The 17,910-nt window shown below is 42.6% G+C and overlaps 1 long non-coding RNA gene across 1 annotated transcript in view; it reads right to left on the minus strand.

Moving 5' to 3' along the window:
- LOC135322417 (uncharacterized) overlaps positions 1-17,910 on the minus strand; it is a 33,269-nt gene that overhangs the window by 12,605 nt on the left and 2,754 nt on the right. Inside the window, exon 3 of the long non-coding RNA XR_010382979.1 lies at positions 665-1,282. This is a non-coding gene — a long non-coding RNA (uncharacterized LOC135322417). The remainder of the gene's footprint in view (positions 1-664; positions 1,283-17,910) is intronic.

Consider the following 17,910-nt stretch of genomic DNA (forward strand, 5'->3'; position numbering starts at 1 on the left):
GGAGTGGGAGGACGTCTATGATATACACCCTGAGTGAATAAAGCGAGCTGCAGAAAAACATATAGTATGGTCTCATTTTTAAATAAATCATATATACACACACCTATACATTGATTTCTCATATGTGTATATATATGTATCTCATAGGCATAAAGGTCATGAAATATATATACCAAATTTTCCACAGCTTTTACTCTCAGGAAATAATGGGAAGGGAGTTAGGGGCCTTCCTGTACCACCACAGTTCTCTTTTCAGTATTTCAGTTAAGTATACTTGGAATTTAAAAGTTTATTTAAGTCCGAAGTAAAATGGACGATGCATTCCTTAAGACAGAATGCTACACTGGTCATTAAAAATCATGCCAGGGGAGGTAGAATATTGTAGAAAAACATGTAATAAGCCGAATGGAAAATGGAGATCTCCGCACAGTAAACAGGGACAGAGTGCTCACTGGTTTTTATGACAGAGCTGATACACACTGACGAAAAGAACAGAAAATAAATGTTAAATTGTTAATTATTATCTCTGAGTAGCGGGACCAGGATAGACTATTTTGCCTCTTTTTTCAGACTTATTATATTAAATGCAAATTATTTTTCATCTGAAAAAAGCATTTTTAGGCGTGTAGTACCACGCATTGGGGAATAATACATGAATACTTACAGTAACAAGTAACTAGGAGACACCGCAGCAGCGCTACACAATGTAGAACGGGCGATCCTGATTAACATCGTGCAGTTACATAAGGACCCACAAAGTGAGAGCACCTGCTGTAACAGGGCGTGGCCCCCTTTTATTTGTCAGTTGTGTCTTCAGGTCTGAGGCAGTTCTGAGCACGGCCAGTGTCAGTGCTGGTGTCTGGATGGATGCTACTGGAGGTGAGGGCACCTGCAAGCGGAGAGGAAGAACAGAAACCATCCTCTGCCTTTTCTGTCTTGTTTCTTTGTTACTTTAAAAGAGAGGAATAAATAAGATAAACTGTGTATCTTCCCTACAGAAATTTCAGTAATGAAACCGTTTTTAAAGTCTTCACAGCTTATATTCTGCCTATAACTGTCTTTTCAACAAAGCATCATATTTATTAAATGTGAATTGACTCAGTTAATTAACTCCCTGTTGAAACATTCTAGTAAAGAACATGAAATGCCGTATGTAAAAGAACCACACCTGCAGTGACTAGCACAGCTGTCTTGACGGCAGTGCATTCAGCCCGCACCATCCTGTGGTCCTGAGCTCCTGATGCTGGTAAGAGAGCACGCTGCCGCCTCAGATGGAGAGATACTGTGAGTTTGAACTCTACAGTACTGACAAAACATAACTGACAAATCCCAGGCTCCTTTGAGGCTGTCATTTTCTGTTTCTGGCCAACCCCCGTCAATGAGAAGAACCACCCCATTCCCGAGCCATGGGACTCATGTGGGAAGCAGTTTTGGAGAAATTTCCAGGTATAGAATGTAACAAACTATACATAGATCTCTGAAAAAAGAAAAGATGCAATATTCTGATTTTGGAAGAAACTCAAAATATTCTCCTAAGCCTTAGTAGCTGGAAAGGCTGGGCATCTCATAAGCCACTTATTTATTTTGCAGCCAGTGAGCATCTCCCACAAACCCTGTTTCCCTGTGTCTGCTGGGAGCCTCAGGCACACTGTTGCTGTCAATCTTATAAGTCACAGGGCAGACGCGTGTCTCTGATGCCTGCAACACTCACACAGGCTTGCCTCCTAGCCTCACTGTCTGAACTTGGCCCCATTTTCTCACCTGTTTATTTGGTATCTGTTCTTCTGTAAGCTGCATGAAATGCTTTTTGGAACATGTCAGAAGATTCAGTGGGTAGATAAATGGACAGATGGACAGGTGAGAGATGGGCAGACAGAGAGACTCCAAGAAAAGGGGAACGAAGAAAATTTCCTATGCAGAACCCTCTTCTAGTCAGGGAAGAAAACCACCACGGAGAAGTGTGAAGAGGCAGGTGGCTTAGGACTTTTTCCTGGATTCCATGAAAAGTCACAACAAGAGAGAGGGTAGAACTATAAATAATAAAAGAAAAAAGCATGTATGCTTGAAAAATATATCTACAATATGTACTTTCTAAAGAATAGATTCAAATCAGCACGGCCCAATAACACAATCCTTGGGTATTTACAGAAGTGAGAATCCCATCTCCAAACCACAAGGCATCCCTTCGGAGCACTAAGAGTCTACACGGGACGGTCTTAAAGCCGTAATCACAAAAGCTATGCTATCCTGCCCTTACGAGGAATGAGCAGCTGTGCTCGGGCTGCCCACGCGCCATTTACACCCCACAGCACCTCTAAGGGGGAGGGACGCCTAGCAAGCCTGTATTTGCAGGACAGCAAACAAGTCCGGGAGAAGCTAAGCTGACCTAACATTTCTCCATCTCTCAGGACTGGTCACTCTAGAGCAGGACTCGAACTCGGACCCACGTGTGTAATCACGTTACTACCGTGCTTTGCGTGCTTTTTGTGTGTATAATACATTTGTTTCTGGCATGAAAGGATATTTAATAAATGATCGGTTGTCCTGTCTATCTCATTAGCTCACAATCAATGTTTATAGTGTTGAATTATACTTTTTTTCCCTGGAGAAAGTAATGGAACGAGCGGGTGTTAGAATGAGGTGGGGCTCCATTCTTTATCTGGTACCTCATCTCATCCAAGTCCCCAACCAGGGAGAAGGAGCAAATGTTCTCTTCATCTTTTAAAGAGAGGGCTCCACTGATGGTGACTTAACTCCAAAACCAAGTCTGGGGAAAGGGCACATTCAGCAACCAGAGCAGTATCACCTGTAGGAAGGCGAAAACAGCTCACGGGAGGGCTCAGGGGGTCAGCCTGATTTAATTTCAATCGATAAAACAGTAACACACTCTAAAAATACTAGCATGCAATCGATTGGCTCTTTCTTGACATCTAGCAATTTTCCACAGCCCACATGTAAAATGATCGTGAACCAGTGAAAGGTAGTGTCTACAGACAACAAAAATCAATGCCACAGGTAGACTGAAACCCAGGCTGGAGGAAAGGAAGAGAAAGGGCATAGTAAAGAAGTGGGGAAAGGCTGGGGAAATAAAATCATCCCAAGGAATCTCAAGCATCATCCAACAATCATACAATCATTCAAGAGAGAGAGAGAGTTACTGAGGTCCTATTCTGTGCAAGATTGTAGAGCGGGTGAAGCAAGAGCGCAGCGACCATTGTGGCAGCAAGTGGCGGGGCTCAAATACACTTCTGATTCTGGTACCTTGCACACTTGTCCTCAGTATAAATGCAAAAAACAAAAAGTAAAATAAAACTCTGTAAACTCAAAGCATTGTTGAAAAAAAAATTAAAGAAGACCTAAATAACTGGACAGACACACCACGCATATTCCTGGATCAGAAGTCAGAGCTCTTGAAATGGCAGTGCTCCTCAAAGCGATCCGTATATTCAACATGGTCTCGATCACAATCCCAGCGGGCTCCTCTGCAGAAACTGACGAGCTGCTGCTACAATTCATATGGGAATTCAAGGGTCTCAGTAACCAAATCGTACCTGAAAAAGAAGAACAATTTAAGAGGACTTGTAATTCTCAATTTCAATCCTTACAACTGTATCTCCAGGTGAGATTAGAGGCCATTGTGAAGTTATTACTGTGTTTATCCTTATTTTCTAAATTCTCTACAATGAATATAACTGTTAAAATAAAAAGAATAAAAAGTAAGGTTTCTTTTAAAATATACACACCGATTCACTCATTGGGAAAAAAATATTTTAACTATAAAGAGGTAAACAAATATCTAGTGAAAAAGGACTACTTAAAAACAAGAGTGTATTTACATTTTTCATTAATTGAAAACTGAAAAGCACAAACACATCAAGTTTCTAGGGAGACCGATGCAACAAATTAAGTTATTTTCAAAAATTCTAATTGAACAATGAAAACTCAAGAAAGGGAAAATTGTGATTGACACCCAAGGGCAAACACATGGAAAGCAAAGGCCTAGAAATCACAGTTCCTTTAACTCTGATACTAACACAATAGAAGAGGAAATTCCTCACTAAGGGGACAGTGGAATTCCATGCATAAGACAGCATACACAGTACAAACTGCACTAGAATCTGAGGTGATTTTCTTAGAAGAATTGCAAAGTTACAACATTGCTGAAAAACTATAAAAACACTGACAGACAGATTAAAACACACAGTCATATATATTATATAGAAACATATGAAGTCTACTCCCATGTTGCATAGAATCACAAACATATTTGTTCATTTATGGGCACTGAATATTTTATCCCTGGTAGAATATTTCAACTAAAACAAATAATCAATAATACACTCCTCTTGTCAAATCTACTTGATAAGTTACTCTGCTATGTAACCATAATTTGTCTAAGATAGATCTAAAATTAGTGAAAAAGATCTTTGTATGGTTTCTTGAACTCTTCTCAAATTTCCAAACTTAATTTTAAAATAGATCTGAGCAGTATTTCTATATTAACTTTTCCCCCGTGAAATGAACAACACAGTGTGTTGTCAAAATTCTGTCCTTAGAATGATTCACAAGCACCGTATCCTAACAAAACTGCTGGACAGCAAGGCACTATCCAGACACTGTGACCAAACAAATGAAACACAAGGAAGACAGTGACCCTATTCTGGAGGGCTTACCGTATGTTTCAACACCAGGTATTTATTTGATTGGTTTGATTGGTTAGCAAAATAAAATCAATCAAGTACTTTCTTCTTTAAGCATTCTGTAAGTCATGACTCTGTTGTTAGTGTCATGAGAAGGAAAGACTAAAGCAAGACTTCATTAGGCCAACTAGCAACAGCCATCACTGGGGAGTGAGTAATAAAGAAGTTAACTGATAGCAATGCTTCTGCCTACAAGAGACCTAAAATAAATCTACACTGATCTCTTTAAGGAAATGAGGAGATGAGGCCCCAATGAGAAAAACAAAAACTAACAAGAAATCAAAAAAGTAAAGGCTTTTTCATTAACGGTTTCAGGAAGGAGTGGAGCATGGTGGTGAGGATCACAGATACTTGGGACAAACATGAGGGTCTGAATTCCAACAGCACTGTGTAGCTTTGACAGTGATAAGTCAGTGAAATTTTCTGAATCTCAGTTTCCTATCCATAGACTGGAGACAACAACAGCACCCGTCTCCTAGAACGGTCCTAATAATTAAGTTATTTTATATATAAAAGGTTAAATAAAATACCTCAGATATTAAATATTACCACAAAAGCACAAGGAAAAAAGAAAACAGAGATAAATTGGAGTTCATCAAAATTAAAAACTTTGCTTCAAATGACACCATACAGAAAGTGAAAAAACAACACACAGGAGAAAATTTTTTCAAATCATTTATCTGATAAGGAATTTGTATCTATAAAAAAAAAAAAAAGGACCTCCTACAACTCAACAATAAGAAGGCAACTCAATTAAAAAATGAATAGAGGATCTGAAAAATATTTTTCAAGGAAAATATACAAATGGCCAATAAGCACAAAGAAACGATGTTCAATATCATTAGCTGTAAGGGAAATCAAGTCAAAACCACTAGGAGAAACCGCTTCACACTCACTACAATAAGTTATAATCAAAAAAAGAGTAACAAGCACTAATGAGGACACAGAAGATGCAGAGGTCGCAGCCGTTGCTGGTGAGGATGTAACACAGCCTGGCCACTTTGGAAAAACGCCTGGCAGGTCCTTAGAGAGTTGAACATTTGGTTTCTGAATGACCAGGCAATTTTGCTTCCTGAGCACACACGTAAGAGAACTGAAAACAAATGTTCATATAAAAACTCCTACAGGAATATTCACGGCGCCATACTCATCACAGCCAAAAAGCAGAAACAACACAAATGTCTATCACGTGATGAATGGGTAAACAGAGGGGCCCAGCCATACAGTGGAATATTATTCAGCAATAGCAAGGCATAGAGTACTGACCCAGGCCACAACTTGGACAAATATTGAAAACGTTACTCAGTGTGAAAGAAGTCAGTCACAATAGATGGTTCCACTTACATGAAGTAACTAGATTTACATGAAATTTCCAGCACAGGCAAATCCACAGAGAGAGAAAAGTGGCTTTCTGGGGCTGTGGGAGGATGGGGAAGATGGGAATGTCTGCATATGCGTAAGGGGCTTCCTGTTGGGGGTATGAAAATTTTCTAAGATTGACTGGGATGAACAATTCTGGGCATAGAGTAAAAACCGCCGTACATTTTAATGGGTGAATTGTTATTAAAACTGGTAAGAACAAAAGCACCTCCAGCCAGTTACCTTCCCATAGTAAATGCAAATTGCTAAATTTTATTACAGGAAGAAGAAACTGCCCTCCGCATGAAAGCAGGAGTTCAGCAAATGTGAGTTAACCGAAATTGGAAAAGAGCATTTCACTTGAAACAGTTGATGAGTGTACACAAATTATTAAGACATGACAAGGAAAATCAGTTTGACATCACGAAGAAGCATTCTGCTTCAAAAGCAGATCAAGGATTCGGCAAGCCCAGCTGCTACAAATGACCAGAGAAGTAACCTGGTTCTTTAAACAAGCGCCAGAGCCAAAAAGGAAATAATGGTGAGGAAAGCAGGCGGCTGAAAATCTGGAACAGTTTCCTACAAATACTTTCTCCACTGAAAATTCAAAAACAAAATGAAAGTGATGTGATGTTGTGTTGACCTCACGTGAATGGGCTTCCTCCGGTGCTCGACAGATTTGTAACCCCGAATGAGAGACTCAGGAGAATCATCATGGCTCCTGGGAGTCACCAAATGACTGCCCACCAGCTCGCTGACCACCATCACATCTGCCAGGGTTGAATTGCAGAGAAGAGACCAACTTCTGAAAGGCACAGGAAATATAGACAAGGGAAGAAAAGGCTGCAGTCAGTCCTGGGACAGAGGCCTTCTGAGCAGAGGCCAGAAGGCTGCAGGTGAACATGAGTGGCCCTGGGGCAGAAAGGGACCACGGGGGAGCAGACCTCAATTCTTTTCTCTCTCTCCCTCGGGTAGGAGAGATAAAGTCTGCATCCTTCTCACCTGGAACTGTGGGTTCTGGCTGGCAAAAGTCTTACCAACATGGAATGAATTACTCAAGACTGTGGAAAAAGGAAAGAAAGCGAGAGGGATTAGGGAGCCAACTCCAAGAACCTCTCAAATGCTCCCATATTTATTGTGTATAATCAAAGGAAATAGTCTTTAACAGTTGTGTGATAGTAAGGAGGAACTTCGTGAAAGATGGGATGAGGCAGAGATTGTAGAATCCGCAATGAGTAAAAAGGCTTAGTTTACCTTTAGGGGAGACATGGGGAGAGGGGAACAAGATAAATTTTTAGATATCTTCATTACAAAGCAGACCACCAGATCAGCCAGGTCCCTGTTTTGGGAATAATGTACAATCTAACAGCAAGCACGCCCAGCGTTTATAGCTGAGTGCCTGGGTCATTGCTGTGCAGAAATCTTCCACGCAGATCCGCACAGGTAGAAGTGCCACAACGTGCTCAGAAATTATACCGTCATCACCCCTGGGCTCCCATGGACTGGTTTCAAATTAACCAAACTCATGAGAGACTGATGCAAGAAAACCAGAAATTTAATTTATTAATGTAACAGGAGATGTGAAACTACAAACCAGACTGAAATATCAGAGTTCAACCATGAGTACAGATTCTCCTCAACAGCCCAATCACAGGCAGGCAGTCACATGACAAGAGTGGACAGAAGCAGAGCAGGAAGGGTTTCTAGATTAACTCAATGGACTAAATTTCTGTTATACGAAAAGATCTGCTGCCCAGAAGACATTTAACGCCAATCACAGTGCACTGTCCGTGGACTGTGGCTGAGACACGACTGTGAGCACCTGTGTATCTCTCCTTTCCCTGTCCTTTCTGGGCTAAGTGATGCACAGAGGTACAGAGATCCAGGGATGCAGATACCTCTAAACACCCAAAGCCCATCCCTGGGAGCCTGGAAACCAGACAGCCAGGGTTTAAATACCAGCTCTGTCACTTACTAGCTCTGTGACTTTGGCCAACTTACTTACTCTCTCCGTGCCTCAATTTCCACATTGTAAACCTGGGATAACTATCAAACCTTCCTTACTCACTTGTTGTGAAGATTGAAGGATTCATTTCTGTAAAACGCTCAGAAAATAATGTAGCAAATTTTTGGTGCTCAACAAATGTGAATTTAATAAGAAAGTGATTTACAAATCTCCCTTCTAATCATTTTCTGTGTTTCATGGCTAGTCTGAGTCCCAAAGGAAATCCTTATTTCCCCTCTTATAAACTCTTGGGGAGCACCCTTCTGTTGCATCCCACCACCTGTTTAAACTGAGGGAAGGGATGCCTCCTCCACAATCTGGTCCACGGAGAGTGTTTTTCCCTTCACACCCCTGACCCCTGGACAACGGCTAGCCCTCCTCACACTAACAGATTGAGGTGTGAGTCCGGGTCGACAAGCAGGGCATATGAAACCTTTCCTTTCCCTCCAGTGTTGGCCACCATTGGGAAGCACCCGGGATGCTCAGCTCCTTGGCAGGGCAGCCCTGTGCATGATGGGGCAGATCCTCTTAAGGGAAGGCTCACTGTGGCCCAGAGCTAACTGGGACTGCATGAGTCTCTAGTTCTGGGGCACAGTATCATGACACGCATTTTCCCACAGCCCTGAAGTTCATGGAGAACGTGGCTTCATCAGTAATACAGGAGACATTTATCGCCTGCCTGTTCTTCTGTGTCATCTCTCAGTTGGCTGCTGGAGAAAACATGTGTATAGGTATTGGGTCCCCTTAAGCCCCAATATATATGAAGTAACAAAAAATTCTGTGGCTTAACATTGGTTCAAGGCGACTGTGTAACTGTCCTGACCCTGCTGATGCTAAATTATGGGTATAGGAACTATGGAACCTCCTCAAATATCTTTCAGCATAAAACCAGCTTTTCTTATTTTCCTGTTTCTTAGTAACTGCCAAAGACTGTAAAATGATGGCTTCATACAAAACAGGAGCTAAACTTTATGAGCCCTTTGACATTCCCACTGTGCTAAACACTTTACATAATTTCTAATTCTCATATTTCTGCAAAGCAGATACGAGCGTCCCCATCTCACAGACGAGGGAATAACTCAGAGCAAACTGACTCAGGCTCACGTGGCTCAGTGGCAGCACGTGCACGCAAACCCAAGACAAAAAACTACACCCCTTCTTATATGTACAAAATCACCTCCCAACAAATGATACACAGCTGCTGGGTCAATACTCAGGGAACTCAGTACACTTTTCAGCTTTAAGGTGCTCCAGAGGCCGCTCTTAGCTGCTTTATAAAATTCCGGCTCACTGGTTGCTAACACTGGAAGAAAAGACCGATTTTGCCATTGTTTGCACAGCAAGTCTGAAATGTTCACAGCGAGATGACAGAAAAAGTCTAAGACATAAGCAGAATAATTTTTCCAGGTAGACAGACATAATGGACATTGTGCTATTCTGAAGCACTAAGCAACGGAATCAAAACAAAATAACATTTGTTAAACCTTCTTTTGCAAAAGGAATATTAAGACTGTTAGAAGGTGCAACAGCACCACCTATGGCTAAAAACACCTTCCAGGTTGCTGGGAAAGATGCAACACAAAAATTGCCTGTTGGATCAGAAAGAAGAATCAGATAATTAAATCTTATGTAGCACATAGTGCACTTTGCTTCGGGGAAGGGCGGTGTATTCAGTATTTAATCTGACATTGCTAATACTCCTGAATATAAAAAAAAGACACAGGCTCATGGAAACTTCTTAGTAGAGGAAAGAATCCAGTCCAGCCACTTCATTTTACAGGAGGGGAGACTGAGATCTGGGATCTGTCCTCCTGGCAATCAGCAGCAAATCTCTCCTAGGCCTCATGTCTTGCACTGTAGCAAAAACCAACAGATCTGTACTAGGCCTATATTCATAAAAGTCACGTCTGTATTTTTCCAACAGTAATTAATCTAGGTATCTTGCAAAATACTTCTCAAAGAGCCAGGAAAGCATACAAGTGTATTGAAATTCAAAAACATTTATTTGCACATTAAAACAGCATGAGCTTTATTCTATTAAAAAAAGTGACATGTCAAATCAATGTTTTGATATTTTAAAACCTATTAAGAGTGCAGAAAAATAAATCAAAATTTTCTTTAATCACAAAAGAGAGAAGCTTATTCCCTGAAAATGATCAATGTAGATTTTTCTAAACTTAATGGTTCTGGTCAGATTCCTACGAATTTAAATGTCTGAGTGGATGGTTACACGGCAACATGAATTCTGAGTTGTAACAACACACATTCTGTGTAAATAATATTCAAGGCCGTCTGCTTAAGGTGATTTAACTAGTCCCTATCTCACTAGAATGATAAAGATTTCATTAAAACTTCATACTGCACACACACACACAAAACCCTGAATCCTTGTTACTTTAAGCCATATTCATATATTCATAAATATGCATATTGAATATGCATCAGAAACAAGCCACCCTCTTTAGTATTCAGAGTTGATCCTTCTAAACTATCTGTCCTTGTGACAGCATATTTTTATAAGCAGCTCTTGGGTGCTTCATATACAAGGCGTCCACCTCTCACAGTCAAACAAGGTAAAGGGCATCACTCAAATTTCACAAATGAGGAAATGTACTTAAGCCATGAAAACAACTTACATATTCATCATCAGGAAAGAAAAGAGTAAAGATTTTACTTACAATATTCACTGACAAAACTTTCCTCCATACTAAGTCTACATAGAACTAATTCAGTCTTTGTAAATTTTTCTGTCAATAAGCACCACTAGAGAAAAACAAGCAACATCATTAGCAATGGTTGGACTTTCAAAGCCCACTCCAATTTTGCACTATAATCATTTTTAATGTTTTGATTTTAGTGTTTACAGAGCACTAAAATAAAAAAAAATATAAAGTTTTTAACTCATTGCCTGAGAAAGCAACATTTGTGAAAATGTACAATTTTAATTTATGCCACTCTGTCTAACATTCTCACTGGTGTCTCTCCTTTGAAGGCTTCATGAAGCTGAGATCGCTAAAATCGTTCATTTATGGACTCACAGGATTTCGGGAAACCACTCAACTTGGGGCTGATCAGAGGAGCCATTGAGAATGCATCCTGTGCAGACTGGGTTCCAGCCCTGAGCCTGCCAGCGCCAGCTGCGTGAGATTTGGGACAAGCTGCCCCATCTCTCAACCCCTCAGCTGCAGAAAAGGAGACACTGATACCTACCCTTAAACACCTGCTATGAATTAAAACATGAGGAAAGCATTTTAGCCTTAGGTAAGTGTCCACTCAGAGCAAGCTTGGTCATTATGATGATGAGGATTACTTTTAATAAGTTAAGGCAGACCAAAAATTAAAAATCACCATAAAGGAGAAACATTTTATGTCAATGAGCATTTCCTTTTGAATGGATTGCAGAATGTTCCATTGATTTTTTTAATAAATCAAATTTTGTCCACTAATTATAGATTTACAGGTTCATGGACAAGTCTTCAGAAAAAGAATTAGAGGTCACTAACATCTTCATACAAAGAAAGTAAAGTTTAAAAAAAATCAGGGGGGAGATTATACCTCACTGGAGAGAGTATGTGCTCAGCATGCATCCGGCCCTCAGTTCAGACACCGGTAACTCCATTTAAAAACTTTTTTTTTAAGAAATGGAGAATTAACTCAAAAAGGTGGAGGAATGCAGAATTTTTTAGAGAATCAACTCAGATTTAAGATGGGGAAAAAAATATCCATTTCTCACAGGAAATCTTGAGAACTATGTAAACCGGGTCTGAGTTGTCTAATCTTTTAACATTATTCATGAATTCATATTACCAAGTCTTAAAAATGCCTGATAACCCACAGGGGTGATCCTGATCATAACAGCTGCCAACACGGATCGAGCTCCTGCTACGAATGGTCTGTTCTGCCATCTCTGCCCCTGAGGCCTCACCAGGCTGGGAGCACTAAATTCGGTCATTCATGAGCATCACGTGTAAGTCCTCCCTTTCTGCTTCTCACTCCCCCCTCACCAGACCCTCTGAGGGAAGCACTGTTATCATCTTCCCCAACTGAAGATAAGGCCACTGAGGCACAGAGACTAAACCTGCTCCAGGTCACATCGGCAATAAAGGACGTCTATAATTCTGCTGTTCTATTATTGAGAAAGGAATCTGACATATCAATTCAAGGGAGACTGTTAAATAATCAAGTCTGTCAGGTCTTCACCTCAAAGAGCAGATACTATAGATTCCTGACGTAGGATGAGGCTGCCGCCACATACTGACTCAGCTTGAAATTAATATCCAAGATGAAGCAGCGGATACATGTAAATATTCACGACTGTCAACTCCGCTCTCGGGTCTGGGCCCTTCACTGCCTGAACGGGGGTGAAATCCCCACCCGTGTCAGGGAGGGAAGCGCAGTTCTTCCGGGACTCACCCAGGATTCACGGGCTGTTCCCCCCCCACAGGCTGTCCTCAACTATTAAAAAGCTCTCAAGAATTTTACACCATGCAAAACTAAAAGACGTTTCTGCAGATGGAGCACTTTCTCAGGCTTAAACCTTTTTTGCCTACACTCAGCAAGTGGGAAAATAACACATGACTCTGCAAATTCTCTGACCCTCACCACTCACAGGAGAAGAATGGCCTCAGCACAAGATGACTTTTCACGGATGAGAACAAAATAAACCCGCCCCCAACCACAGGCACTCCCAGAGACAGCGCTCAGCAGTCTTCTGCACACTCACGGTTGTGCAGCCCTCACCACCATCTATTTCCAGAACACTTCATCATCCCATAAGAACACCCCTGCCACTAGCAATCACTCCCCTACCCCCCTCCACCCAACCCCTTGCAACCATCACCTGCACTCTGCCTCTGCATGTGCCTATTCTGGGCATTTCAGATCACTGAATTCAACAATATGTGGCCGTTTGTGTCTGGTTCCTTTCACTTAACTTGCTGTTATCAAGGCTCGTCCAGGTTGAAGTGGTATCAGCATCTCTCTTTTTTTTTTTGAAAGTGTTAAAATTTATTAGAAGGTGGTAAGTACTATCAAAAAGAGTAGAGAGGAGCATAAGTGATTGGGTTTCAAAGGGAAAAGGGCGGGTTGAGCAGTCAGTGTGGACTTCCCAGAGCAGGTGGCCTTTTTCATATTCCCCTTTATTTATTTTTTCTTTTTTATTCACTTTTACGTCTGAATAATGTTCCACTACATGGAGATACTACATTCTGTTCATCCATTCAGCAGCTATGTATGGACGAGCTCCAGACGAATGAGTGTAAGAGGTGACTAGGCAGGGATGGCATTTAAGCAAAGGGCAAGATGTGCTTTCAAAAAAAAAAAAGCCAACAAACAGAGGCACAAGGAAATTCAGCGCGTTTCTGAGAAAGTGCATGCTTGCTTCACGATGACTGCCGTGCAGGGCTGGGGGGGGAGTGACAGGAGACACAATGAGGGAGTCACCTGAGAATATTCCCCATGCAAGCAGCTCAGCCAATTCTCCACCCTCATCCTGTATTTTAGAGCCATTTTTGATAGGTTTTCTATTTCAAGTAACAGTACTTAGTTACACATCTGATCATCTGCATCAGATCACCTTACCTCCAAGACACAGAAAGTCATTCACTGACTGGAGCAGCTCCAAGACATAAAGGTGATGGACCAGGGAGTCCTGCAGCATCCCGGCCTGCAGGCACAAACCCCCACATGTTCCATGGTGATGTCCGGAAAGTAAAATGCATGGAAATTTCTCACTGCTTGTGCACGATATCTGCCCCCAAATTGCCCCAAAATCATGCTGGCAAAGCACTACTGAGCCCTCTCACTACAAAAAAAAAAAAAAAAAAAAAAAAAAAAAGAGAGAGAGAGAGAGAACAGAAAAGAAACGAATAAAGCTAAGAAGGCAAATTTAGGGTCTTCCATTGAAAACCAGCAATCATCACTGCCAGTAACTCAGCTGGAATTGTCCTGACTTCAAAAACCACTGCGCAGTTACATTGCAAACATGATAGACATATATGTATTCCACGTAGATGATATTACAGTAGGATTTTTCTTTTCGAAATTTCCAGTTGCAACATTAACACAAGAAAGATTATGTTTCAGCTTTAAAAAAATCAATTATTTTCCACTTTCTTAATTTTGAACCTATTATTATTTTATAAAGGTTGCTATGCTGCAAATTATAAACCAACTATTTGGCTTCTGCCAACAAGACCTTTATGACTTCACTATTTCAGAGCAAGATTTAATGATACTTTGAGAAGTGGGGCCTGGGGCGCTCAATAACAGCTCTTTAAATACTGACAAGGATGTGCTACTTAAGTAATGCAAAGGCTCTAACTCTACATTAACTCAGAAACCAAAGAAACTACACCAAAGCCTTACTTTATCATTTTTAAATTTTGCTATTCTTTTGAATATTAAATTTCTTAAAAGATAAGATTTTTTTGAGAAAGACAGCAGCTGTATTAAATTTCCTCTCACCAAAAATGCAATCTTTATCAAGAATAAATACCCCTATGGAAATCCAAAAGACGGGACGTTTCTAGCTAAGTGAACATGCAGATCTCAACACAAGACTAAATCCTATCAGATCTCTCTCGAACGAGCTCAACAATGTCCTGTGCTACCCTGAAACTTAGCTATTCTCTTCCAAATGTTGGCTGAGCTAAGATCATCACACAATGCAGGGAAGAAGAGAAAAGTCCACCTGGTTGCATCCGTTTTCTTCCAGCCACAAGGTGCCGCTAGGGGGTCCCCGTTAATAAGCTCTCCCCATGAGGAAATCCGGCATCCACACTGCCCCTGCCGTCCCCAAGCAGCCCCGACGCCCCTCTCCCACTGGTGGCCGCCCAGCCTGTCAATGGTCTTCTAATGACCATCCCAGTTGGTGGCACTCTCCCCCTCTTCCCTGCTTCACACACACACACACAAACACACACACACACACACACACACACACACACACACACACACACACACACGGAGCCAGGACAGCCTTCCCAAAGCACAAATTTGATTACATCACCCCCACTTCAAACCCTTCAGAGGCTCCCTGGTAGAGTTCTAGCCCCACCCCCGACGCTGCTCGCCCAGCCTCACCTCAGTACCCAGGTCCCCAATGACCTCAGGCGCCCCCTGAACTGCTGCTACTTCCCACTTGCCTCCAAGCACATTTTGACTGTTTGTCAAGGGAGCCTTCCTTCCCTCGAACCTCTACACTTTGGGTTAGGTGCCCCTGCTGTGTTCCTAGAACATTCTACGCTAAGACAACTTCTGACAATGCTAAACTCTCAAGAAGCAATTCATTTTGCTTACTACTGTGAGTCCACCCTCTCTCCCCTGGACACTCAGAATTGCATGTGTTATGAATAAATGAATGAAGGGGTGGGTCTCAAAGGGACGGGCAGAGCTGCTCTCGCCCACCCCGACCCCTTCTTTCTGTAGAACATCAGAAGCAAAACCAGGAGTACCTCTCCTGAGGGTCACTTTCTGCTGACACCCTTCACTGCCTCTTCTGTGTCAATTCTAGTAAAAAACCAAGCTCCTCCTAAGCCCTCCATCCCTAGGCCCACTCCAGTGTCCTCCCAAGCAGGGGCACCCTCCACCCTGGACCACACAGTGCACTCTCCCCGAGTCCCCACCCCACAAGCCTCCAGGCCTCTACTCGGGCTGCTCCTGCAACCTGAGTCACCCTCTTGATTCCTTCTCCTGGCTGACTCTTACTCTGTCCTCATAACTGAATGTAGAGCCCATTTCTTCAAGGAAGCCCTCTCTGATGAAGTCCTTTAGCTCTTGGCTGGGCTCCCTCTACAGCAGGACTGCTTGGCGACCAACTGTTGTTTGTCCACCTGCTCCTCTGAGACCATGAACTCTTGGAGGCCACGTGGGAAAAAGGAGTGGGACGATAAGAGGGGTGGGAAGAGCAAAAAGCAAAATCACAGCCCAAGTCCCAGATTCAAGGATTCTGTCTCAGAAGAAAAGAATAAAATGTTTAATACGTATGTCATTTGGCTATGATTTTTGTGGCTCATGGAAAGCAAGAGGTTGGTGTTCTAGTCTAAAATCCAAGTTACATGCAAAGAAATGTACATATTCATATCCAAAGGAAACCAGAGCTGCTCAACAACAGTTTGCAGTTAAAATCAAAGGAAATTTGATAAAGGCAATCTCTCTCGCTCTCTCTCTCTTTGTTTTTTTTTTTTTTTTTGTATCATATAGTTGTAGAAGTATTTGTATAACTAAGTGATGGCTACAGCCTATGATTCTGCACTGGAGTGTTTGGGGCAGAGGAAGCCCAGATTACATGCACTGTGTAAATGCAATCACACCAACACACTGACAGGTGCCCTACTGGCTGAGCTGAAGTTCCAAAGCAGACAACATTACGATGCAAGACAGCTCTCATTAGAAAGTAAGGAATGCAATGTTCTGTACTCAATTACTTACGTTATATGGGCCATTGAGCGATAGTGCATCTTGTCTAATGAAACCCCAAAATAAATTGTTAACGTCGATTTCCTCCATCTGACCCTTGTTTGCTAACTTTGGATATCAAACCCTCACTCCATACAGAAAGCTCAGACCTACGGTGCAGCAGGTTACATCCCGTGGAAGAAAGCCTATCAAGGGAGAACTGGAGAGTTTCCCTTCAGAAGCTGCTAAGTCTGGTTTTGCACCTGTACGTCATTTGCAACCACGTCATCGTCAAAAGAGTAAGACCTTACCTCTGTGGGGCGAAAAGCACTGCGGTGCTTCTGAACAATTAAAGAACACTGAGATTTGGGAAAGAGTCCTGAGGCACTTAAATCGTACTTTTTGTGAAAGGCTCCAATACTGACCCAATTCACCAATCCAGGTACAACATGGAGGTACCGGAATTAGTAGAGAGAACATGCCCTTGAAGTCTGACAAGGCCCTGCTTGAATCCTGCTACAGCATTTACTAGCCGCGAAATGGACCAATTCCTTAACCCCTCTGAGAAGGCTTCCCAATCTGCAAAAGGGGGCTGCCACCGCCCACCTGGGAGGCACGGATGTGAATGCAACACGCAAGTAGTGAGGCCGACTGCTACCTGACACGAGACCTGGCTAGTTTCCCTCCGCTGCCCTTCTCCCCCTTTAAACTTGCCCTGTTCCCCCTGGTAAGGGTCAAGCCCTGGACCAGACTGCCCGATTCTTCTGTGTATCCCCGGATACATGTCTTACCCTTAGGAGGCCAGAAAAGAACTATCTCCTCCAACGTCACTATCAATGTTCTTAAGAGTCTGGGTTTTTTTAACTCTATTTTGCAGGGAGACAATTCCAGAACTGTCCAACCACCATTCTCCACTTTGGCTCCTTCTCACCTCAAATCTTCTGTCTGCTGGCCTTTTGTTCGTGGGAAAGAGAGTCCGCTAGGGTGGAGACTCCCTAGGCCTCTGTCCCTCCCTCACAGGTGAGTGTGACTACATTCTCAACACTCCCCACTCCGACTCCATCTTCCGAGGAGGTTCCCCTCCTGGAACATGCAGCCTCTGCTTCATCCCCAGACGCGCACGCGTGGCCACAACCCTCCATTCAGATTTCTTCCTGGGTGGCCCTGCCCACCCCCAAGACCCTTAAGGATAAATGCCATTGCTCTGAAAATCCCAAACGCCACTGAGTGACACGCAATAGCTGCATGGTCTGGGCTTTCCTCCAACCCAGGCACAGCCCTGACCCGCCTCAGCCTCAGTCTGCACCTCTCGAGATGAGCTCATCCACCTGCACGGCTGTGAACACCAGCTAAGAATGACGACTCCCAACGTGTATCTGTGGTCCTGCTCCTTCACCTGAGCCCCGGGGCCATAGACCCGAGTGCCTCTTTGAAGTCCTAACTTGGATG

The sequence above is a fragment of the Camelus dromedarius genome, chromosome 11, assembly GCF_036321535.1.
Source record: "Camelus dromedarius isolate mCamDro1 chromosome 11, mCamDro1.pat, whole genome shotgun sequence".
Classification (NCBI taxonomy): Eukaryota; Metazoa; Chordata; class Mammalia; order Artiodactyla; family Camelidae; genus Camelus; species Camelus dromedarius.